Raw genomic sequence first — 27,910 nt, forward strand, 5'->3', positions numbered from 1 at the left:
GACAGCGTCCCTGATTCTTGAGCATTGACGAAGATCAGAACTCCGGATTCTATCTCTCATTTGAGTGAATCGTGATATTCCAAGCATAGTTCTTTCGATTCCTCTTTGAGAGACCCGAACAGTGTTCTCATCCTGTTTTCGTAGGGTCCAGGTCTCTGAGGCATATGTTAATGCAGGAAGAATAGTGGAATCAAAGAGATGTGCTCGTAGCTGGAGGTTCTTTGTCCTTTTAGTTATTTCTTCAATGCTCTTGAAGGCATTCCAAGCCGCTCTCTTCCTCCTGCGCAACTCAGGTGCCAGGTCATTCATCATGTTGATTTCTCGACCTAGGTATATATAACTGTTGCATTCGGAGATGGTGGTTCCGTTGAGAGCGAATGGAGCGTCAGGAACAAGGCTGTTTCTCATAAACATTGTCTTCGCAAGATTCAGCTGTAGTCCGACCTTTCCACATTCACGGTCAAAGTCATTCAGCATTTGTGCCGCTTGGTTGATGTTTGGTGTTATTAGAACGATGTCATCAGCAAAGCGGAGGTGGTGTAGTTGCCGACCATCTATCTTCACTCCCATGTTTTCCCATTCCAGCCGTCGCATGGTGTTCTCGAGGGTGGCACTGAAGAGTTTTGATGAAATGGTATCACCCTGCTGAACCCCTCTCTTGATATGGATGATTACTTCTTTGTAGAATGGTGAGATCTTGGTAGTGAATCCGCAATAGAGATCACGAAGGATCCTGATGTATTGAGTTTGTACGCCCTGATTGGCTAGGGCTTCTATGACCGCTTCCGTCTCAACAGAATCAAAGGCCTTCTTTAAATCAATGAACGTTAGACAGAGTGGCATCTTGAACTCCCGAGATACCTCAATGAGCTTGGTTACTGTGTGGATATGGTCAATGGTACTGAATCCTTTTCAGAATCCAGCTTGTTCACATGGTTGTCCTTCATCTAGTGTTCTGCTCATCCTATTCAGGATGACTCGAGTGAATAGTTTGTAGATGACAGACAATAGGCAGATTGGGCGATAGTTGCCAATGTCGTGGATGTCTCCTTTCTTGTATAGTAGTACAGTCTTGCTGGTTTTCCATTGGGATGGAACCTTGCATTCAGACAGGTAGCGTGTGAAGTGTCGAGCCAATGTATTGATGAGTACTGATGGTAAGTTCTTCAGGTGTTCAGGTCTGATCTTGTCTGGGCCAGGTGCTCTTTGTTTCTTTACCGACGAGATGGCATGTTGGATTTTGGAAGGGAGAACATTGGGAACGACATATCCATCATGTGGTATGTGGTATGTGGGCAAGTGGATGTGGCTATTAAAGAGATCTGAGTAGAAGTCATGAATAATCTTCTCCATTGCCCTTCTGGAAGATGTGATAGATCCATCATGATGTCGGAGAGCAGTCATCTTGGTTTTGTAGTTGGTGAAGGACAGGCGGGCATTACGAATGTTTTTCCCAGCTTCTGCTGCATCTACCAGTACTGCTGCTCTCCTGTTTTTGAGGTCATCCTTGATGGCTTCTCTGCACTGTTTTGCCAGTTCGGACGTTTGCTTGTGGTTGTCTGAGGCATGTGCCAAGCCACGTTGGCGAATAAGTTCAAGAGTGTTCGAAGAAAGACGGTTTTTTGTGGTTATCTCTCTCTTGGCATTCCTTGCACAATCATGGAGGTGCTGAATCATTCGATCGTATTCCTCATCAATGTTGTCAATGACGGCATCTTCCCATGTTGCCGCAACAGAGCCAAAGAGTTCCCAGTTGGTGGTTGTTCTGGGAGTCCTCTTCTTAAACCTTGCATTCTTTTCTCCTCATTCTGTGAGGTAGAATTTTGCACGAAGAAGACGGTGGTCTGATCCCATTTGGAATTTTGGGACAACAGCAACATCGGTTAGGCAAAACTGCCGATTAAAACTCCATAAACAAAGACTTAGGCTCTCTAAAAGATGGATAACTAATAAAATTATCTTAAAAGTTTTCCCTTAAAGACATCTAAATTCCACTTAACAGCAGCTTATAACTGGAATTACTGATAGAGAAGGAGTCAATGAAAGGAAGTTTTAGGGAGATCAAAGAAAATAGAGGAAAATAAAAACAAGGGCAGTAGATTAACTAGACATTTGGCAAAGATAGTTACAATAAACTTTAAACATAATTAAATTCTATAGCAAATTCAAAATAAAATGTCATATAATTTATTATTGTTGAAAACTTTATACTTCATTTATTTACTGATAAATTTAGCAGGTGAAAATCAACACAACATGCACTTGAACTTCAGTAATCAGTTGTATCAATTGGCATTTATAAAATGCTTTATATAACACCAATAACAAAATACACTTTTTCTCAAGATAATGTAGAATAATCATCAAAATAAAGTATATATGAAGAAATGTAAAAAAAGAAAATTATACAAAATATATCCTATAGAAAAATTAAAATGTTTAATAATAGGGTAGAAGTGGCTGGGAAGCTCAAATATTTGTGGAATATTTTTAATACATACATAAAGTACATACAAATGATACATGGATTGAAAAAAGATATACCTAGAAAAAATTTCAAAGTAAATTATAGTAAAGAATTCTCTAGAAATTCTGCCAGACCCTATTATAGCTATTGAATAATTGCTGCTTAGGGTCAATGATGTTAGCTCTCAGATCCACCCCAAATAATGGGACTAGCAAGGCATCTGATCTAGTCTGATCTTCTAGGTATAAACAAAGCTGGAAATTCTTTCAAATCTTATTGATGTAACTGTTGCAATAATCTATCACTTAGAATGATTCATGTAAACAAAGGTGTTTGTGGATTAAAGTTCTAAATTAAGGATGTTGAAACACTATAAAATTACCACAGTCTGCATTTTTTGAGGATTCTTGGGTAAGCTGAGAGTTTTGGTTCATACCCAGAGGTACTCAAGAGTTTACCCTGGCTCTGTGCTAAGGGATCATGACTGATGGTACTCAAGGAACCATATCCTGTGCCAGAATTCAAATCCAGCTTCCAGGGCTAGAGTTTTTTTTGTTGTTGTTGTTGTTCTATCTCTTTTAAATGTTTATATGTACTGGATAAATAACCATCTCCAAGTAGGGAAATCAATGACTTCCATTTTTTTTTTACAGCATGGGAGGTTCATGCATCTTTTTTATGATTTCTCATGGAACTGAAGTGTCAGTGGATGTTGGGTCTAGCTGTCTTCAAGGCATTTTCTCTCATCTCTCAGCAGGTGTTATCGACTGTCTCACCCTCACCTATTGCAATGAAGTTAAGATAACTTCGTGGAGTATATTTAATACCCTGCATTATAATTAGTTTTCAAGACAAGAAACTGAACCAAGCAGATGCTATATTAATTTTTAAAACATAGCCTAGAGGAAAATAATAGTCACTTAAATTTGCACTTATGTGGAACAGAAATATGCCATCTAAATGCCATACAAATAAACACAGAATCAACATTAGGAGAGTCGTAACAAGTAAGAGATCTAGATTAAAGAATTTATTAAAAGAAAATCACTGTCATCATTTTTGTGATTGATTAGATAAGTTTAAAAACCTACACTAGGTCACAGGGAAAAGCATAGGAGATATTATTAAAGAAGCTGGCTCCAAAGAAATTATCCTCAAGCAAATCTGGGGTAGGGAAGCAGGGGATTGCTGGGGAGCAGGGGATTGCTGGAAAGATACTATGAGGATATGGTGCTGCCTGCAAGTGTCAAACCCACTTTGATCCCTGATACATCATATGATCCCCCTAACCCACCAGAAGTGATGCTTGAGCACGGAAGTAAGACCTGAATACCACTGGGTGTGGCCCAAAATCAAAAATAGAAAAAGAAAATGAAAGTCTATCAGATTATTTGCTATTTAAATTCAATAGATTATGGACTTTAACATCATTTACAAATTTTATACACTTCATAGCCAGATTATGAATAACTAGATAAACTGTCTAGGTTAACACATAAAACTAATCATCACAGTTGGGGGAGAAGACTTGGACCCCAGTCTGCATTGCTTAGGGCTTACTCCTGACTCTGTGCTCAGGGATCACTTTTGGTGATGTTCTGCAATCATATACGGTTTGGGAGACTGAACTTGGAAGGGCCACTTGCAAGGCAAACATTTTAATACCCATACATCTTTCTGTCTCCACAAGGCATTTTTAAGAGGTGCCAATATTTAAGACAAATTGAGCAATGCAATAGAGTGGACAAATTCAAAATCTCATGACATATTGAGTCATATTACATTCTTATTTAAATCTGAATCGACAATGGGTAATATTAGTTTTAGAATTATATGATTTATGTGCATACACACCCTATATATTATACTTATAATATGAACATAGTGCCATAAATATAGTCATTTTAAAAATAATACTGTAGCATAATTATTAAAGAGGCCCTATACTTACACATAGTCAAAATTTTTTTTAAAGTTAGATCTGGGGAGCACCTTCCTCTCCATCCCCAGCGCCACACATGGTTTTCTCCCTCTCTCATGTCAGTGAATAATCAGACCCAGATGCCACCTCTTCTGCGCCCATACCCCACCCCCACCAGGTACCTGTAGGGGATGTGGACTCAACAGAAGTGGGTGTGGCTTATTTTGGAGGTGGTGGCTACTAATTTGGCAGCAATTTTCCCCTTTCCCAGCACTCTGGACTCACATCTATATCTTCATCACCTAATTCTGTGGGAAAATATCCTGGCCATCTAAAACACTCTAGACCAATAATCCAGTAGCTTTTTCCAATTATACCAAAATACTGGAGGTTACAAGAAGCTTTATAAACCCACTATAAAACACACCCCCCGAAAGCTTCACCAGAGACCTCACATAAGCAAGCCTCTGAGGAGCACCTGAGAGGAAGGTGAAACTCTAGAAGGGGAAAAAGGTAACCACCATTGACTGAACTCATCTAGAACCCTTTCTCACAAATAGAGGGGATTACTGATAGTGAACTGGAAGGTCCCACCTCCATAATACTACAAAAACACGAAGAAACAGTGAAAATCCCAACCATGAGGAGAAGATGATGAAAGGGTCCAGATGCCTCAACAAGCATTACCCACAAAACAGTCTCCCTGATAAAGAACTCAGAGACGAAATGTTGAAGATGCTCAATGAACTCAAATGAAGGAAGAAACAGTGAAACAGACAGCTGAGAAAATACAGAAAGAAATGAGAGCAAAAATTTAAAAAAAAACTACAAAAAGAAGTGTCACGAATAAAGGACTCGGTAGATGAAATTAAAAACTCAGTGGGTGCCCTCAATAGTAGAATGGCTACAGCCGAAGACAGAATCAGCAAGCTTGAAGATGAACTGAAGAAAGCTTACAGGTAACAAAAAACAACGAAATAAGACCTCAAAAGAGCTCTTACAAAAATCAGAGCTCTAGGGGATGATTGAGAGCTGTTACTGACTGGATCCCACGGGATGTCAAAAGATGGTGTGGCCGACCACCTACCAGGTGGTCAGACTTCTTCATCAAGATCATGAACGATCGGTTTGAGGCTCTTCATGTTCCCGGAGCGAACAGATGCCATTGGGCTACACTGGCATGCGACAGGGACAAATGGAGACGTTACTGGCGCCTGCTAAAGCAAATCGACAACTAACGGGAAGTTAAATGAAGTGATTAAGGGGATGATTTCAAGAGAAGCAACATTAGAATCATTGGAGTACCAGAAGGACAGAGAGACAATCCCAATGAAAAAGCCACGGTTAAAAATACCATTGCTGAAAAGTTTCCAGAGCTGGACAATGCAGGGGTTCAGATCCAAGGAGCCCAAAGAGTGCCAGCTAAAAGAGACCCTAGTGAAAAGACTCCAGACTTATCATAGTCAGAATGATGGATGCCATGTATAGAGACACAATACTTCAAGCAGCAAGGTCAAAGAAGCAAATCACATACAAAGGAGCACCACTTAGATTTACAGCAGACCTATCAAAGGAAACCCTCCAAACCCAAAGACAAACCCAAAGAAACTAAATCCAATTCTGCTCCCTACAAGAAACACATGTGAACAGTTAGAGCAAATACAGACTCAAAGTCAAAGGATGAAAAAACAATCCTACAAGCAAGCATATTCCTCAAAAAAGCTGGGATAGCCATACTAGTATCCGACAACGTAGTTTGCAGGTTGAAAAACACTAAAAGGGTTAGTGAAGACCATTTTTGACTAATCAAGGGATATGTACAGCAGGAAAAAAATCACACTCCTAAATGGATATGCACCTATTTAATGGTGTGAGGGATACTGGGAGGGATGGTGGGAGGGATACTGTGGTCATTAGTGGTGTGGAATGGGCACTGGTGGAGGGATGGGTACTTGATCATTATGTAACTGGAATGCACGCAGGAAAGTTTGCACCTCATGGGGTTTCACTAATAAATAATTATAAAAATAAATTTTAAAAAGTTAGATTTTAGGATTGTATATAAATAATTTTAAATTTCAGTGGTTTTTAGTTTCTATGATTTCTAGAATGAATATATACACATTCTATTAACAAAATTATCCACATCTTTTTTTGTATAGACAAGAACTTATTCATAGAAATTGAAAAACGTTTTAACATTCATATAGCATTTAAACTTTTACCTACCAGTCATAGTGGAACTTTTTCCTCAAGCTTCAATAAAGAATGTGCTGCTTGTATCACTACTTCCTGTCTCCTCTTATAAATTTTTGTTCTTCTCTACCTTTCACATTCACACATTATAATGTGAATAGGCCAGTCCCCCCAATATTTGATTTTTTGAGGGGGTGACATTGTTTTTTATTTTTGTTTTCACCATTGGCTTCTCAAATGATATTCTGTAAAGCTGGGGATACCCCGAGAGAAATTATTGATGAACAAGGCTGAGACTTCAAAGCAAGAGCCTGAGGATACAGTTCTGCTCAAGGCCTGTTGTGTAAGAATTACCTGAGTCACCAAGCAGTGCTCAGAAGCCTCCAGAGTTTTGCCCTTCAATTCTCAGGAAACTCTGTGGTAAGGATTTAACCTGGCTGAACAGGTTTAACACTTGTATAGTAGCCCCATTTGTTGTACATTGCCCTAGCACCTGCTATCTTTATTTTCAAGAGGTGATGAGTAAAGTGGAACTTGGAGGTAATCAAATCCCATAGATTGCTGTTGCATGAAAATACAGTCACAGCTTCAGTCACATTCATTTTTAAAAATCAGCACTTACTGAGAGACTTTAAGCTGCCCAGTGATATATGGGTACGATTGCTCAAATTTTGACTATTATTTAAACAACTTATGAAGCCACTCAAAATGTGAATAGAAGGGCAGAGTTGACACTTGCAAATGTGTTTAATCAGCTTTTCCTAGAGATAAGAACCTTGATTTGACAGCTCCAGGGCAATTTGCAAGGCTTAAGAAAGTTTTGCACCATTTTCAGATTGCTAGCTAAATAGCTTTATGAGAAAATCTTGTGGAATTGAATCAGATACTTTTACCAGGACATACTGTTTTTGTTTTGTTCATTAAGTTTTGCCTAGCTGTCATATATAATTTTCCCTTTTGTTCTTTCAAAATAATATCCTTAAAATAGTATTTCTAAAGAGGAATCTAGTTAAAATAGACTGAAAAGATTCAAAGTATTTAAATTTACCCAGAAAACGCTTACTTTATGTGGAATAAATTAGTTGGGGTTTTCAGGTAGAGACTTATTGACACATTGAAGCTCTCTTTAACTGATCAACAGTCTTGGTAAGTTGTTTTCAGAAATTTAGATTACGAATGGTAGGATTCAGCCAATGAATATTTGTAAAAACAAGTTCTGAATAGTTTCAAACTTCATCACTCTGAAACTTTCTTCCAGAGAGTGCTTATCCTAGCAAAAGCACATGAAATATAGATCTAAATGTGGAGTATCCTGTCATGCCTTTGACGTTAATGCTAAGCTTTCAAAAAGAACACTCGTTTCAGACTTTCTTTTCAAGAGAGTTTCAAGTAAATACTCAGAATTGTTAGTACTAACAAAGTGTATTCCATTGATTTAGAAAATAAAAGAGAAAATATGTAACCATGGAGTATTAATAGTGACAAGTCAAAGATTAAATCATAGTTTAGAACCCCAGGTTATATAATAGAATGTAAATATTATCTGAATGTATTAATTTCCAACTGATCAGAAAAGAAGAGGGTGTAATTCATGTGGAAACTATTTCAAACCATGGAGTTATTTCTGACTTTGCTTTTCTGACAGTGTATTTAAATAATAAGTAATATGTGCAATGTACTAACAGTTAGTCAAGAGTCTTTAATAGTGCAGTTCATTTGTTATAAGAAAACTTAAAAAAATATTAACCACTTCGTTTTACAAGGCATGGAAGACAAAAGGTTTATTAGGCTGTGTTGTAACATGCTGACCAGATGATTTGTCACTGTGGTAACTACTATCTTTTAAGAGTCACTTACATGCATATGAATTGTTAGAAATATTCTTGCTCTCATATACTATTAATTATGATAGATTAGTGCTGATCTAAAAAAACGCACAGGGCACATGACATTTTTAAAAAATGTGAAAATTTGTCATGGGGAAAGTTGCTTAGATACTGTGAAAGGAAATCTATAGTCTAAAAGTGAGTAAGTAAATATTACATCAAAGATGGTTTTGCTCAACAATGAGATGTAGCAATTAGATCTAGCCAAGCATGGAATATCTCCATCAGATTTAATGAAGCTTCTCATTTTATTTTCTACTTACAATTTTTATTAATAAGAACAAAGACTCTCAGAATATCTCCATTTTATCAACTCTGCATAGATTGGCTAAGAATTTAACAATGTTATTTAGACTTAATAGCAAATGGCTCATGAAGGTCCTTTAAAAAACTAAGCTATTTGTAAGATAACTATGTCATTAGTTTTTTGTTTGTTTGTTTGTGTTACCGTCATTCAAAAAACTGAAACTGGATATTTCCAGTGAATTTACAATTTCTTCAAAAATAAAAATCAATTTGTAGTAGATATTTGTAGATATATCTAAAACTTTTATAGTCCTAACAATGATCATGAAAGTAGGATTCAACATCCTTTCTTCTAGTATTATTCTTTCAACTTGTTCATGGAAAAGTATTTAAACTGTCTGCTACTCTCCAAAATGCTCCCCCAAATGTCACATGAGAGCTAGGACATATTTAATTTTTCCACGCCCTTGTTAAGATATTGATAGATGTATAATGTGATATTTTGCAAAATAATAAGCACAATAATCTGTAAATGTATTATTTCAATCTTCTTAGAAACTTATGTCATGATATATAATCTCCCAAACTTTAAATTATATAGTAAAGTACTTTTCATTATGATCACATTTTATGCATGAGATGCACAGAAAGTATGCATTTTTTAATTGAAAGTTTCCACTGTTGGCTGGAGCAATAGTATAGTGGGTTAGTGCATTTGCCTTGCACACGGCTGACCCCAGTTTGAGCCCCAACATCCCATAAAGTCCTCAAGCACCTCTAGGAGTAATTCCTGAGTGCAGAGCCAGGAGTAATCCCTGAGCCTTGCTGGGTGTGACCAAACAGCTAAAAAAAAAAAGAGAAAGTTTGCACCATTTAGTCAACATCTTCCCCATTTTTTCACACTTTCTTGCCCCTAGGAATCACCAATACACTTTCACAAATTCAACTTTTGAAAAAATTCACATGTAAGTGAGAACACGCAGTAATTGCAAATTCTGTGTGGGGATACTTCACTTATTATAATGCTCTCAATGTCTACCAGCATTATTAAGAAAATTGGAATTTCATTCATTTTTTATAATCAAACACATTACAGTTTGTGTAATAATAATAATAATAAAACTCAATAATAAAACTCATTATTTATTAGGTTGTTAATAGACATTTGAGTTATGTTTATATTTTTTTCTTTATTGTTATTTTGATTAATGTAGTAGTGAATATTGGAATTCAATTTTATTTTGAAGTACTTTTATTCCCTTGCCTTTGGCGCTAGACAAAATTAAACAAGAGATCATGTGTAGTTTCAATTTTAATTTTTTGAGGAATATTGATACCATTTTTCATATTGGCTAAACACGTTTTACTTTCCACTAAAGATGAACAAGCTTGTGCTTTCTCTGTCTCCTCACCAACATTTGCTTCTTGAGTGTGCAGTCTCCAATAGGTTAGTTCTGGTAAAAATAAAAGGACTATTGAAACTAAACTAAATGGCAGGTGTCAGTAAAATAGAATTGGTAGATTGTTTATATTGCCTTTTTTTAAACAAATAAACTTGTATTAAATACCTGCCATGCCAGTTGTTGTAGTTTAACAGAAATCTCATGACTATGAATATCCTAAAACTCCATTTTCTAGCTCTTAAATATTTTTTTTTACTTCTGCTCTAAGAAATGTCTATTTTTATTTCTGCTCTAAGGAAGCATTATATAGTCTAAGAAAGTAAAGTCTTATCATAGTAAGTTTAAACCATAGTTTAAAGGTTAGAACAGTTAACTACATAAGTGACTACACTGATGGAAGGTAGGTTACAATATCTTCATTTCTTTTCCTTATATTCATTTTTAAAAATGTTTCTTCTTGATCAAAAATAAAAAATATATAAAGAATGACAAAATAATAATTCACTCAAATAGACAATTCAAAGGTAAACCTCTTACTAGTTCTTCCTCACATTTCCTTTGATTTTTGCTTTGTTATTCCTTTTTATATAAAAGTACTCTGTATTAGTTTTGCCATAAATCAAGTTAACATAACATCTGTTGATTAGTTAGTCCATACAAATGGTGAGAAGTATTTTTTCAATAAAATATACCTGGTTTCAGACTTTATCATCCTGTGAACATAATGATGCTATTACTATATCAATCACTGTATCACTGTCATCCTGTTGTTCATCGATTGCCTCGAGCAGCCCCCAGTAACATCTCCTTCGTCCTAGCCCTGAGATTTTGAGAAGTGCCACATTCGAGGCTCTTTCAAGGTCAGGAGAATGAGACCCATCATTGTTACTGGTTTTTGGCATATTGAATATGCCACGGGGAGTTTGCCAGACTCTGCCGTGTGGGCAGGATACTTTTGGTAGCCTGCCAGGTTCTCCAGAGTAAGAACTAGAAAAAAAGATGTCTCCTGGCCACATTTGTGCACATCTGGGAGCAGGGTTTTATAGTCTCTGGCCATTAATGGGATTACATGGTGCTCGGGGCAGTTGGTGGGTTTAGCACCTACATACTGGAAGACGGGGGATCTGGGTGGAGAAGGCCCCAGTCCCAATCCGAGCAGCCTTGGAGACTATAAAACCCTGTTCCAGGAAGAGAACAGCACAGAGTCTCCTACCTCCATGCCTGGCTGTCCTCACGGGGACCCCTTGGAGGAGGGTGGGTTGAGTTTCCCTCCCCACTCCAAGCAGAGGCCCAGTAGCTGAAGACCTTCGGTTCCAGCCACAGCCGTGCTTAAGACCACTCTCTACATGTTCGAACGAGCCTCACGCACGAAGGAACCAGCAGAGGAATCCAGGTATGCGGAACTGAACCGAGGTGTAGATCTCCAAACCTGCTCAGATTGGGACTGGGGTCTCCTCCACCCAGATCCCCCATCTTCCAGTATGTAGGCATTACACCCACCAACTGCCCCCGGCGCCATGTAATCCCATCAACAGACAAATCCCAGAGACTATAAAACCCTGCTCCCAGAAGAGAACTATATCAATATGATTGCAAAATTGTTTTTAAGACATTATTTAGTACCATTATAAAAATGTTCAACCCAGTTGGGCTTTCACTGAAATTGCCTGAGAATCATGAGTAAATGTTTTCAGTATGAGAACAAATTAAGAAAGCACTGATTTTATTGCTGGCACTATAAAGACAATGCTATATTTGCTTTCTCTATCCACTACTTCTTTGAGAGACTTAAAAGTACTTACTTTGCCCTTGATTTTGACTTGGGATTAGTCAGAGGAGAAATTAATTACAGGCTGTTGACAGTCAATAAATTTTTCAACTTCTAAACTCCAAGGGTTTAATCTATAAATGACACAATTTTTCTCATAGACCTGCTAGGTATTTGTTTCAGGGTACTAGAAAATACACACTAAACACTGTTTTTAATATGCACACATTTTTATGTGATTTTACAGAATCTGGGTATTTCTTATTCTGAAATAATTTATTTTAAGTGACGTTACACTACCTTGCTAAATTGATATATTCCAGAACTTAAAGCAGTGCAAGTACTCCCCTATGCTTGAAAGGTGATGATTAATGATTAAACTGCTGTTGTAGTTCTAGAGAGGTCATGGACCAGATTCAAAACATATTCAAAACAAGATAAAACATTTAGATAAGGGACTGGAGCAATAGCATAACTGGTAGGGCATTTGCCTTGCACTCAACCGACCCAAGTTTGATTGCCAGCATCCCATATGGTCCCCTGGGGACAGCCAGGAGTGATTCCTGAGTGCATAAGCCAGGAGTAACCCCTGAGCAACACCAGGTGTGACCCAAAATGCAATAAATAAATTTACATGAGAAAAAGAACTGATCTTTTCATATTGATAACATTGTTTCTGTCTTTCTTCCCTTCAGCACTAAAGATAAGAATATCATCAAACTTACCTTAGTGAAAAAGGCAGAAATGTTAGAGAATAGGTGACTCAATTAGCTATCCATATAGATTTGCTTTCTGTCTATGTTAAAAGACATGTAAAAACAACACATATATTCACATAGACTTATGTTCAAATGATGTGATCATTTTCTGTTTTTAGAGACAAAGGCTCCTTTCTGAAAACTGTGCAATTGACCTAAATTGTAAAACTGGAAGTAGAGTTTTAGTTCCTTTTTAAATTGTGTCACTGAGCCCTTTTGAGAATCTGCTCTTTGCCTTTCTCTGAGAAGTTATTAGACTTTTGAGATACTCTTAACAAAGAGAAGAGACTTTTGTTATTGTAAAAGATGAATTTGAAATATATTATAATATGACTTTTGAAAATGAGCTGATCAGTATTTACTGTATAGCCCTGCATCTAACAATGTGAGGATGACTAAAAGCAATTCAACATGAGAAGAAATTGAAAATATCATGTTTAAATGAAATTGTTGTTTCCATCTATGAATGCATATATACTTAGAAGCTTTGATATAAACAAGGCAATGGACATAATATAATTAATGGAAAAAGGGTGTATTCCAGATCATTGATCTAGCTCTCCTGTCCTAATTATCATTTTAAAGAAAATATATAACTATATCAGAAGAAATATTGCTAGTTCATGATAGAGTATAATATTTCCCTTGTGTGTTTTTCACCTGTGGCCTCCTTGGACTATCCTCAGGCCACAAAAGTGGGGTCTGGGGGACAAATGACTTCTGGCTGAGAAATGCTGGATTAATTTACAGGAAGAAATGCTGATTGAAATAATATTTAGTATTTTCCAAAAGCTTGATGTATTCTGGTGTTAAGAATTTTGGAACTATCTCATAGTCATGCCCTGTAAAGGAAAGGTTATGAGAAGAACATTATATCACTTCACTGCCTTCTATACTTCCCCTCCATACAGATGTTTCTCAGCAATCCCAGAAAACTTGATTTAAATAGTCACAAGAAATTTCCATCAGATGCTTGGTAGAAATCTCAATTTCAGAATAAGCAAAGAACATCATAACTGTTCTTTTTCTTCCATAATTACTTTGTGATTCCATAACTGATCACAATCTTTAGTTACTGCAATTAAAACTCGAGTCCTACTTTCCAATTCAATACCACATCAACTAGTAGGCCATGCACATAATATTTCAAACATAACCTCCTAATTCTGTTATCTGAAAAGCCCTAAGGTAAAATTATACCTCAACACATTTAACATTTTTTTTTTACTTAAGAGATTTCTATACAGAATTTCTCTAAAGGGTTTTATTTCCTGGGAGCAGTGGCTCCCCACCAGTTCTCAGGAGACCAAGAGCTGGTTGAAAGAAAGCAGGGCTGCTTAGTGTCTGAAGTGACCAGGGGTCTTCAGGACCATAGACAACTGTTCTTCAAATTGGGGTCAGTCTTTTAACTTTTGTCCTATTTCTTTTGCTCTTGTAAAAATAGCTTCAAAAGAAATTAAAATGTGAGTCTGATAACAATGCTTCTTTGTTTAACTACTCAAATATTAAATAAGCAACTATTTTGAAGATATATACAACTAGTTGATATGCTGTACAGAAGTTTTATTTTTAGTTCTTGCCTTCCTCTCAGTATACTTTGCATATTTAATCATGTATTTTCCTATTATTTCAGATTTAACTATTATTATACACTATACCTGTTCTTTCTATGTGATACTCTTCGGAATACAAAGCTCTTTTACTCTTTCTCCAAATCTTTGCTCCTTTCTCTTTACTACAGTTTTTCATAGAATAAGTTAAGTTAAAAATTTGTTTCTGAGGTTTTATAAAACCCCTCTTTCTCAAGCCCAGATTACTATGTCCCACTTTCTGATCACCTTGAATTCTTTCCTTTTCATTTATTAAGTGCAAGTTCTTAACTTGTGTACTTATCTATTTTCTCTGGAAAACAATACACCACAAGAACTATAGCCAAAATTGCTTGTGCGCTGATGCACTACTTTGTCTAAAAAAATATCTCTCTGATAATATGTTACAAATAAATATGTGGGAGATAACTTGGAATGAATAAGCAAATGAATACACAAATAAAGAAACAATTGTGTAAATGAAAGAAATCAGTGGCTTCTATTTAAATGTTTTTCTACGAGAAAAAAACTGTTATTTATATCTTCTAAGATGCTATGACGTTCTTGGGATTTGAGTTTTATCCTTAGGTATCTTGTAAATTTAAAATTCAGCAAATATTTCTTATACAATGATAGTGTGTCAATTCTTACAGATGACATAAAATTTAGGACAATTAAGCAGCTCAAGCTCATTATCTGTAATATCAGAGTACTAATATTCATCTCAATAGATTCAAAGGTTTATTAGAAAATATCAAAAGAGTATGCCAAATTATTAATAAGTTCAATATTTGCATTCAGACATAGTACAGTGATTAAGCACTTGCCTGTATGCTGCCTACTCTAGTTCTGTCCTTGACTCTGCATATGATCCCCCGAGCATCAAGGACCAAACTTCATTACATGGGAGTACACAGGAGGAACAAGCCCTGAGCACAGTTGGATATCACTTCACTTAATCACTTAATCCCCGTTATTCATCGATTTATTTGAGCGGATGTCAGTAACGTCTCCATTCATCCCAGTTGCGTGCTAGCGTAGCCCAATGGTATCTGTTCATTCTAGGAACATGCACAGCCTCAAACCGATCATTTAGGGTCTTGACGAAGAAGTCTGACCATCTTATAGATGGGCATCCACGTGATCTTTTGATGTCCCGTGGAATCCAATCAGTAATGGCTCTAGTCCAGCGGTTGTCTGTAAACCTCATTACGTGTCCAGCCCATCTGATTTTTGATGTCTTGGCAAATGAGACAGCGTCCCTGATTCTTGAGCGTTGACGAAGATCAGAACTCTGGATTCTATCTCTCATTTGAGTGAATCGTGATATTCCAAGCATAGTTCTTTCGATTCCTCTTTGAGAGACCCGAATAGTGTTCTCATCCTGTTTTCGTAGGGTTCAGGTCTCTGAGGCATATGTTAATGCAGGAAGAATAGTGGAATCAAAGAGATGTGCTCGTAGCTGGAGGTTCTTTGTCCTTTTAGTTATTTCTTCAATGCTCTTGAAGGCATTCCAAGCCGCTCTCTTCCTCCTGCGCAACTCAGGTGCCAGGTCATTCATCATGTTGATTTCTCGACCTAGGTATATATAACTGTTGCATTCGGAGATGGTGGTTCCGTTGAGAGCGAATGGAGCATCAGGAACAAGGCTGTTTCTCATAAACATTGTCTTCGTAAGATTCAGCTGTAGTCCGACCTTTCCACATTCATGGTCAAAGTCGTTCAGCATTTGTGCCGCTTGGTTGATGTTTGGTGTTTTTAGAATGATGTCATCAGCAAAGCGGAGGTGGTGTAGTTGCCGACCATCTATCTTCACTCCCATGTTTTCCCATTCCAGTCGTCGCATGATGTTCTCGAGGGTGGCACTGAAGAGTTTTGGTGAAATGGTATCACCCTGCCGAACCCCTCTCTTTATAGGGATGATTACTTCTTTGTAGAATGGTGAGATCTTGGTAGTGAATCCGCAATAGAGCTCACGAAGGATCCTGATGTATTGAGTTTGTACGCCCTGATTGGCTAGGGCTTCCATGACAGCTTCCGTCTCAACAGAATCAAAGGCCTTCTTTAAATCAATGAACGTTAGACAGAGCGGCATCTTGAACTCCCGAGATACCTCAATGAGCTTGGTTACTGTGTGGATATGGTCGATGGTACTGAATCCGTTTCGGAATCCAGCTTGTTCACATGGTTGTCCTTCATCTAGTGTTCTGCTCATCCTATTCAGGATGACTCGAGTGAATAGTTTGTAGATGACAGACAATAGGCAGATTGGGCGATAGTTGCCAATGTCGTGGATGTCTCTTTTCTTGTATAGTAGTACAGTCCTGCTGGTTTTCCATTGGGATGGAACCTTGCATTCAGACAGGTAGCGTGTGAAGAGTCGAGCCAATGTATTGATGAGTACTGATGGTAAGTTCTTCAGGTGTTCAGGTCTGATCTTGTCTGGGCCAGGTGCTCTTTGTTTCTTTACCGACGAGATGGCATGTTGGATTTCGGAAGGGAGAACATTGGGAACAACATATCCATCATGTGGTATGTGGTATGTGGGCAAGTGGATGTGGCTATTAAAGAGATCTGAGTAGAAGTAATGAATAATCTTCTCCATTGCCCTTCTGAAAGATGTGATAGATCCATCATGATGTCGGAGGGCAGTCATCTTGGTTTTGTAGTTGGTGAAGGATAGGCGGGCATTACGAATGTTTTTCCCAGCTTCTGCTGCATCTACCAGTACTGCTGCTCTCCTGTTTTTGAGGTTCTCCTTGATGGCTTCTCTGCACTGTTTTACCAGTTCGGACGTTTGCTTGTGGTTTTCTGAGGCACGTGCCAAGCCACGTTGGCGAATAAGTTCAAGAGTGTTCGATGAAAGATGGTTTTTTGTGGTTATCTCTCTCTTGGCATTCCTTGCACAATCATGGAGGTGCTGAATCATTCGATCGTATTCCTCATCAATGTTGTCAATGACGGCATCTTCCCATGTTGCCGCAATAGAGCCAAAGAGCTCCCAGTTGGTGGTTGTTCTGGGAGTCCTCTTCTTAAACCTTGCATTCTTTTCTCCTCGTTCTGTGAGGTAGAATTTTGCACGAAGAAGACGGTGGTCTGATCCCGTTTGGAATTTTGCGACAACAGCAACATCGGTTAGGCAAAACCGCCGATTGAATATGATGTGGTCTATTTCATTGTGGAACCGTCCATCGGGAGACTCCCATGTCCAACGTTTAGATTCAGCCTTTTGGAATTGTGAGTTACCATGGAAGGTTTTGGTTGACATGATGAACTCAGACAGTCTGTCACCCTGTTCGTTCCATTCCAGGCCATGGGTTCCGATGTGCAGTTCATCGACTGATCTTCTTGGTCCTATCTTGGCATTAAAATCACCGACAATGATCTTGTAGAAGGTGTGATCTTCTTTATAGAACTTCTCCAGCGCCATGTCGAATTTCTCAGTTTCTCTTTCACCGTAACTGGATGTTGGTGCATAGACAACAAAGATAGAAACTGCCGGTAGTGAGCCACATTTATTCAAGTGTAATCATCTGATTTGGGTTGTTAGGCATTCAAATGAATCAATGCTCGTGACTAAGTTTGTGTTGACAAGGATACCGACACTACCGACGCCTCTTTTATCACATGTTCCAAGGAACAGTTCTTCTCCAGTGTCGAAAAGAGCATGATGGGATTGATGTCTTCTCATTTCGGTCAGACCAATGATGTCGTACTTGATCTTTCGTGCTTGTACCATAAGATCTTCAATGGATGCAGCAGATGTCAGCGTACGAGCATTAAAAGTACAGACAATCATTTTTGTTTTTCTGCGTTTTGGCAGCCTATGTCTGTCTTGGTGTTTTATCAGCGTCTCCTTCCATATCCTTCTCGACTCTGCATATTCAGGGTTAGGGAAATGAGATCCATTTATTACTGGATTTGGCATATCAATTTGGTCTATTTGGCATAGACTACGGATAGCTTGCCAGGCTCTGCCGTGCGGGTTGGATATTTAAGGATATTTAAGGTAACCTGAAAACTTAGAGAAAAGTAAATAAATAGTTGCACGGCCGCGAATGCGGCCGCGCGCTCCCGGGAGCTTGTTGTGATAATCTCTGGATCCTGGCCGTTGTTGGGGTTACACGGCAGTTGGAGGGTGTAACTGTCTAGCTACTGACAGGTCCAGTCCCAAACCGTGCAGGCTTGGAGATCTCAGCCCCGGGTCCCACACACCTGGGTTCCTCTGCCAGTTCTGTTATGTTTGAGGCTTATCCAAGTGTGTGGAGAGTGGCCCCAGTAAGGCCTTGGTTGGGGCCTGGAGGTCTTCAGCTGTTGGGCCCTGGCGAGGACAGTCAGACACAGGGTAGGAGACTCTGCCTTGTGCTCTCCCGGGAGCTTGTTGTGATAATCTCTGGATCCTGGCCGTTGTTGGGTTTACACAGCAGTTGGAGGGTGTAACTGTCTAGCTACTGACAGGTCCAGTCCCAAACCGTGCAGGCTTGGAGATCTCAGCCCCGGGTCCCACACACCTGGGTTCCTCTGCCAGTTCTGTTATGTCTGAGGCTTATCCAAGTGTGTGGACAGTGGCCCCAGTAAGACCTTGGTTGGGGCCTGGAGGTCTTCAGCTGTTGGGCCCTGGTGGTTGGATATAACTCAAAAAATTCCAAAATAAAGTAAAAATAATTTCAGTGTTTATATTGCTAGTGTTGGAATTTTTCTTTGAAGATTTATATTGTCAGCAATGACAATATAAATGGATATTATTCTTATTAAAACACAATGTGTTTTATAAATAGAATGTATTGACCATAAAGTTGATTTTTATAAAAACTGTAGTTTAATCAATGCATTTACAGTGTCATTTATCTAAGCGATTATATATCAAATTTAAATTATAATTCCATTTTTATACTTACCAAAGAATTTCTAATTAGAAATATAGTACAGGGTTTAGAAAGCCAGAGAGATAGTTACAGAGATTAAGGCACTTGCCTTGGCCCTATACCTTTTCAATTCCTGGCACCACATATGGTCCCTTGAGTACCACCAGGAGTGAACTCTGAATAAAATCAGCAATACACCCTGAGCACTGATGTGTGTTGCCACAAAATAAACAAAAAAAGAAAAATGAAATTAAGTCTTGAAGTATATACCTATTCCAGTTTAGGTTTTTACTGAATTTTGATAGCTGTTTTTCTCTTACACCATTGCTTAACATACATATACAAACATATATATATATATTTATATAAACATATATAGCACTGTAGCAGTGTCATCCTGTTGCTCACTGATTTGCTTGAGCAGGCACCAGTAACGTCTCCATTGTGAGACTTGTTGTTACTGTTTTTGGCATATTGAATAACCACGGTAGCTTGCCAGGCTCTGCTGTGCGGGCGAGATACTCTCAGTAGCTTGCTGGGCTCTCTGAGAAGGACAGAGGAATCGAACCTGGGTCGCCACATGCAAGGCAAATGCCCTATCCACTGTGCTATCACTCCAACCTATATATGTATACATATATATATATACATATATATATCTCATATACACATCTATATCTATATGAACTTGGCTACAGTTTTATGCAATATATTTTAGAAATAAAACTTTTTTAGTATTGTTAATACTAATTGAACCTTATACCAAAGTAGAAAAAAGTAAAGATGTGGATAGTAACTAGAATTAGTGAACAGCTGTCATGATAATATCCACCTTTCCCATTCATGTTTTGTATTTTCTATCCTTTGCAGATTTAGACTTTGGACTTCAAAGAAATGTCTCTGCGAATTATACTAATCCAATTGCCCTCAAACTGTCCAGTATCAGTACAACTTGCATTTTAAGAAATACTTTCATAGTTATAAAATTTCAAACATGATCTGAACATAAATCTTGACTTCAAATGCATTATTTAAATCTATTATTCTCCTAATCATAACCTAATAAGGAATTCTATAAAATTTTGAATATAAAACATTTTACATACTTAATAGAAATATTCTTTTGCCTTTATGCAGAATGTGTCTTCCTGCCTCAAAATTCCTTGCTCATGTATTTTTCTCTTTTATTTCTCTCCATTGCCTTTTGGCTATATATTGTCTCTTCCTCCATAAAGATACCAAATATTCCCTTGATCTTTTCCATCATTTTACATTATAAAGTTTATCTTTCATCCAAATGTGCTGTCATATATGTAGTATAACCTTTTTTACTTAGTTTTGGGGACACTGCTCTAAGAGCACAGGGCTTATTCTAGCTTTATGATCAGGTGTGGATCTCTGGAACTACACACAGTGCCTGGAAAAGAACGTAGGTTAGGAGCATGAAAGACAAACTCTCCCCATGTTATACTAACTCACCAGCCCCAATATAACTTTAATTTTGTTTTGTTTTGTTTGGAAATCACTCCTGGAAGTGCTCATGATCTACTCCTAGCTTTGTGCTCAGGGCTTATGCCTAGCTTTGTGCCCAGAGATCATATCACGCAGGTCTCAAGGAATCATATAAAGTACATAGAACCTGGGTCAAGAGTATGAAAGACAAGCTCCTGCCACTATACTACCTCTTCAGTCCCAACATTATTTTGTTTTTCCTTGGGATCACACTTGCAGGTGCTCAGGGCTTACTACTCCTTGCAGGTTCCAAGGACAGTATGAGGTGCCAGAGATCCAGCAATCGAAACTGGGTGGGCATTATGCAAGTCAAGAGCTCTAACGCTATTGTTTCAGTTCCTGTAAATTTAATTTTTTAGTACAGTTTTTGAAATGTCTCATTCGGTAGATTATATGAACTAAAAATTTGTCTCTCTTCATGTTAATGATTGCAATCCTAACATTTAATATGTTCATTTGTACATAAGTGGCATACTCTATGTTGTAAATATGAATTGATTTCTAAGACCACAGGACATAAAGTAGGCAAATTTATAAATCAAAACACAGAAATAAAGTACATGATGTAACACCAGAAATATAAAGAAGAAGGCAATTAAGAAAACAATATGATTACTACCATTTATGATGTCTGATGTCCTTCAATCTTACAGTTTAGTACTAATTCCCAGCATAATCCATATCCCTTCTATGATCCTACAGTTTTCTTTTCAGAATTGGAAAAAAATGATGCAAAGAACATAAGTATCTCAACTCCCAACACATAAGCAGTAGTAATGGTGGGATATAGAACCAGATTTGGTCATCTTCAAAGAGCTCTTTCTGCTGTTCCATGAATAAACTACTTGTTGCTTCATAACCTCAGGTACCCTCTTAGCTCCCATTAGTCTAGATCTAGTCTCTTGGATGTAAAGAAGGAGTGATGTAAAAATTGTGAATTTAAACCTATCTTAGGCTCAATCTTCTTAATTGCTTTTTTTTCTTTCTCCCTATAAGTGCAGCCATGATTTAAATGTTTCTTCAATTGTTGATTACCACCCTTACAATATGCCAGATGTTATCTCATTTGAACTGTGCCTACATGCTGCAGGTGCAAAATGGAGAGAGACCACAATTGAGTTAATTTGGACTTAAGTATCTCTGTGTTTCATTTAATCCATATGCTTGGCCATGTAAATGATTTTCTTCCTTTTTTTTCATTTAGCTTTCTCATTTCCTAGTCATTAGACTACATTGCTTTTAAAAGTTTTGAACAGTGACATTGCTATATTATTTTTCCAAATAAAAAAATTCTTTACCTCTAAGTTTATTTTGCATTTCCTCAGACTATAGAGAAGTTGTTATTTTACATTATTATCAGTAAAAATACAATATAGAGGCCAGAGTGATAGTTTAGTTGTTAGGGTGTTCACCTTGCACATGGCCAACCCAGGTTTGATCTCTCACATCCCATATGGTTCCCTGGGTACCACCAGGAGTACAGAGTAACTTCCATGGATCACTGAATGCAGCCCCCAAATAAAAAAGAACAATACCAGGAGGCTTACCTCATGGCTTGGAGGCCAGCCACACATGCTAGGGGAAAAGGCAGCTCAGATAGAGAAGGAAGCACCAAATAAAGGGTATTAGGAGGATCCTCCCAGGATGGGAGAAGCATGCTGAAAGTAGACTATAGACTGAACATGATTGCCACTCAATGCCTCTTTTGCAAACCACAGCACCCAAAAGGAGAGAGAGAACAAAAGAGAATGCCCTGCCACAGAGGCAGGGTGGGCTGGGGGGATGGGGGATGGGAGGGATACTGGGACCCGTGGTGGTGGAAAATGGGGACTGGTGGAGGGATGGGTATTCTATCATTTTATAACTGAAACCCAAGCACAAAAATTTGTAAATCTACAACTGTACCTCATGGTGTTTCACTAATAAACATTTTTTTAAAAGAACAATAAAAGTATATAGATAAGCCAGTTTTGTTTTACGTAAAGCATAAAATTTTATGGGATGTGGCCATAAAATTTTAGAAGTTCCATAAGTAAATAGATCTAGAATAATCTCATAATTACCCTTCATTTGTGTAAGACATCAATTAACATTTCCTCATAATTCATAAAGGTAATTTTTTTCTACTACTCTTCTACACGACCACGTCTGAAAACATAAACCCCATACCTTTGGATGAAATAACTACAGCAATATTTATATTAGTTTCTATAACGAAACTATTGAATATAAGCCAAGGAGAACTCTGGAAAGCCATAAAAGGTGTTAATCAGGACTCAGAGATTACAGTAATTTAGTCCTATGTCTTGCATGTTGCTTTTTGGAGCTTGATTATCTGGTACCACATGTTCCCATGAGCATCACCAGGTGCAGCACTGAAAACCATTAAGTATCACCTGACTAACGTTGTGGGCCAAGGACTACCACAAGATCTGAGTAACATCTTAGCATTGACTCCTTGCATTGAACTGCTGCTTGGTCAAGGGATGCTGGGTCTATAGAGAACCCTATGGGAGGCTCCTGATAAAAAAAAATAATATTAAACAGAGGCAAACTGTAGGTAAATATTTTAAGCGTCTGAACAACTATTATAGGTCATAAGTTCGAAACACTTTCAGTTGTTTTAGTATGATTAAAATAAAATCAGTAGGAGAACAATGCCCACGATATTTTTTTTCTTTTTGTGTCACACCTGGGGATGCACAGGGGTTATTCCTGGCTTGTGCAGGAATTACTCCTGGCAGCGCTTGGGGGACCATATGGAATGCTGTCGGCTGCGTGCAAGGTAAATGCCCTGTCAACTGTACAATCGCTCCAGTCCCCCACTAAAACTTCTTGAGGTATTTTGTTTGTTTGTTTTGTTTTGCTTGGGGTCCACATTTGACATGCTTACTGCCTGCCCCTGACTCTGCTGTAGGGGATCACTCCTGGCTGTGCTTAGGTGTTGGTATGCTGTACAAGGAATCAGTCAGATGTGTGCAAAGCAAATGCCTTAATTGTTTTACTACTTTGCTGGCTCCTAACTTCTATTTATTTTATCCTTAAAGGTAAAAGGTAAAGGCCCTCCCGTTGATCGTCGATTTGCTCGAGCAGGCCCAGTAACGTCTCCATTGGAGACTTTGTTGTTACTGTGTTTTGCATATTGAATACTCTCGGTAGCTTGCCGGGCTCTCCGAGAGGGGCGGAGGACTCGAACTCAGGTCGGCCATGTTGGCCGCTTGTAAGGCGAACGCCCTACCCGCTGTGCTATCGCTCCAGCCCTTATGAAAAATATATCCTTATGAAAAATTTTATCCTTATGAAAAATATATGTTAAATTTAATTTTGAAATTTGTTTAATATCTCAATCATATATATCTCACTTATATATATCTCAATCATGATCACGACCATCCTGTTGTTCGTTGATTGCCTCGAGCAGGCCCCAGTAATGTCTCCTTTGTCCTAGCCCTGAGATCTTTTAAACAAGTGCCATATTCAAGGCTCTTTTAGACTTAGGAGAATGAGACCCATCATTGTTATGGTATTTGGCATATTGGGTACGCCACGGGTTTTGCCAGACTCTGCCTTGTGGGCAGGTTATGCCTGGTGGTTTGTTCAAAGTAAGAATGAGATAATAAGATGTTGCGCGGCTGTGAATGTGGCCGCGCTCCCGGGAGCTGGATTTTATAGTCTCTGGGTTTTGGCCATTGATGGGATTACACTGCGCCAAGGGACAAGTTGGTGGGTGTGACCCCTGCCTACTGAAAGGTGGAGGATCTGGGTGGAGGATGCTCAGTCCCAATCCGAGCAGGCTTGGAGATCTCAGCCCCGGGAGATCTCACTCATATATAAATGCATTTCAGCCACATATATATCCATATCCATATATGCATATATTCATATCATATATATACGTCTATATCATATATATGTGTGTATATATACATATATAGAAATTATAAGACAAACAAAAATCCTACTTTTTCATCTAGAGCCTGAATTTTGAATCACTGAATTTTCAATTTCTATGATCTCAGATTAACATTTCCTCTGACATCAGGAGTTTGGTCATGTAATGATGCACAATATTTAAACAAATGTCTACATATTCTCAAAGAGAGTTTTCCAAGTCACTTAATTCTGTTGTGCAGATGGTATTTTGTTTTTCTAAAATTTTCTAGTGGATTTCCTGAAATAAGGAGAAGCCATCACTTTTTTCTGAAGTGGTTCTTAAAGACTGAGTTGATTTAAAAATACAATCAGAAATATAATCAAAATCTTCCAATTTCAAATATTTACTTTTACTACTTATCCTGTAGCACTACTAAATAACAAAATTGAAAATAAGGAAGGGAAAATGTTGTTTTTTTAAATTAAGAAAAAGTTTAATATAACACTAAAATTGAGATTGATTAGAATTATATAAGCCTAGGAAAATATTCTATTGATTATCTGTTTTTTGGTTTTGTTATTATAGAAATACAAGATATATTTTTCTAATACATGAACAAACATAGATTTCATTTTTTTGGAAATTTTACTTATTGCTTTCCTTTGTTCATCTGATTGGGGAACTTTTATGCCACAATATCTGTGCCCATGGCATACTCCTGGCTCTGTACTCAGGGACATTCTCGGTGGTACGCATAACCATATGCAGTTTGTGAGAGATTGAATCCAAATTCACCCAAGGTCTGTGCCTTTCCCTGTTATTACTGCCCTAGGATATTTTTAAATTTTATTCAGTGCTTAAAATTCTTTGGTATCTATGTTACTTTGTTTCCTCATCATGCCTTTATAACACAATGTTTTAATTTATTAAATAGTTGGAGAAATATTTACCAAGTAAGATCCTGAGACAGAAGATTGTGTATATCTAATATTTATAAGCCCTTAACTATTATGAATGTGTAATTTTGATAGGAGCTTTCTATAAAGGTTACACTTAAAATTCAAGAATATCTCAGGATCAGTATTTGTCATGTAATAAATGAAGTAACAGTGAATTGATTTGAATATATTATTTAGCCAATGTAATTTGCAGTAGATTTTGTCATAATTAAAATTTTAGGCATTCTTTAACAACTCTTATTCTAAGTTGCAGCTCTATATAAATTTTTTTTGTGTGTGTGTGTATTTTTAAAAAAATTTTATTAGTGAAACACCATGAGGTAGAGTTGTAGATTTACAAATTTTTGTGCTTGGGTTTCGATTATACAATGATCAAGTACCCATTCCTCCGCCAGTGCCCATTTTCCACCACCATGGATCCCAGTATCCCTCCCACACCCATCCCCCCCATCCCATCCTGCCTCTGTGGCAGGGCATTCCCTTTTGTTCTCTCTCTCCTTTTGGGTGTTGTGGTCTGCAAAAGAGGCATTGAGTGGCAATCATGTTCAGTCCACAGTCTACTTTCAACATGTATCTCCCCTCCTGGCAGGATCCTCCAAACACCCTTTATTTGGTGCTCCCTTCTCTATCTGAGAGCTCTATATAAATTTTTTAAAATGTATTAGTTTCTTTTTGCTTTTATATTAAGGATATTTTATTATTTACCAGTACTGTCTTATGTTAATGTTTACTGAAATATAAGTATAAATAGAACACTTCATGTGTTCTAATATCTAATATAAATATATCTAATATCTAATATATATCTAATGTAAATAAAAATAGAACACTTCAAATTCTATTCTGGTGTTTGCGTTTATTTCTCATTGAGCCTGGAATGATTACATGTGCAATTAAAGCAATTCTTTCTTGGTAAAGTACCTTAAGAATATGATCTTGATCATAATGAGAATCAAAAAGTTTGCATGGATATATAAAATAAAGATGAAGGGAACTGATCATAGGATGTAAATTTGGGGCATTATCTTGGGAAGTAAATGGTGCATGGGAAGAAAAAAATATATGCCTATGTATATCGGGTGAAATGTATTGGGAAAATTGCATTCAAATTATAAAATTTATGAAGGGATTAAATTAAGCAACTTCAACTTTTCTGATAACAGAGAAAGAGGCTATAAATATCCACAACTCTTTGTACAAAAGATTTACTGATATTCTCCTTGAGTATGAAGTATATGTACATATACCTGGAGGATGAGAATAGACTATTTCCTATGATTGCATTCTCCATATGGAGCCAGAAGTCTCAGTTCTCTTCATTTTACTGTGAGGTCTATGACATATCTTCCTGACAGAGGGCCTGAGGATATTTCAGTTTATAGGTCTTAATATTAAAAATTTTACCAGTGTTCCTAGAGAAGATAGAAGAGACTGAGCTAAACTGATATCTAATCAGAACTCTAAAGATTAAGAGTTTTTCTTTTAACTCTTTCATATTACTGACTCCCTTTTCCCTGTAAATGTTCAGAAGTGAAAAAAAATATATGGAGTGTTTCAGTAACAAAAATGTTACTGAACACAAATAGTGACCACAGTAAGAACATAAAAATCAAGAATATCCCTTACCTACATTATGCACAGAATGGGGGAGAGAGAGAGAGAGAAAGAGAGAGAGAAGGAAAGAGAGAGAAAGAGAGAGAAGAAAAGTTCCTGCCATAGAGGCAGGCAGGGGGTGGGGTATGGGGAGTGAACCTGTGGACACTGGTGCTGGGAAATGTACACTGGTTGAGGTATGGAACACTGAATGACTGAGATCCAATTGTGAACAGCTTTGTTCTATCTCACAGTGATTTAATAAAAAAATTTTAAAATATAAAAAATTTTAAAAAGAATATGAAATCAACCCAGCAAATAGAACACTTCAATTAGTTAAGGCTCATTGGAAGACGAAAGTATCTACAATAGACTAAGGGAATCAGAATATGTATTGGTATTATTACTGAACATGTTCATTAAGCAGTACGTGGAAAATATAAATGAATATACATTCAAGCCTATAATAAAATAATACAAGCTGGAGATAACAAATCATCCTGATAAAAATACAGATGGATCTAGACATCTGGGAGGATTATTCAGATGAGAAAGAAATTAGTTTTAATAGAAAGAATAGTTCTATAATGTGTTTGAAGAATTTGAAGTTTTTATGAAGAACACAATGTTAGTACATTTAAATTTCAGATGTATAGCAATAAATGATAATTGTGTTTTAATTTCTCCAAGTTAGCACTGTAGAGAAAACTGTATTACTGCTTTACAGAAAATAAAATTATTTCTATAATCTAAATAGTTTATAGACAAAAGAGATAGTACAGTAAGAAAGGTGCTTGCTTTGCATGTGACAATGCCATGTTCAATACCTATGTGTAAAAACACATAAGGCCTAGATAACTGCCAGGAGTGATC

The sequence above is a fragment of the Sorex fumeus genome, unplaced genomic scaffold, assembly GCF_029834395.1.
Source record: "Sorex fumeus unplaced genomic scaffold, SorFum_2.1 ptg000003l, whole genome shotgun sequence".
Lineage (NCBI taxonomy): Eukaryota > Metazoa > Chordata > Mammalia > Eulipotyphla > Soricidae > Sorex > Sorex fumeus.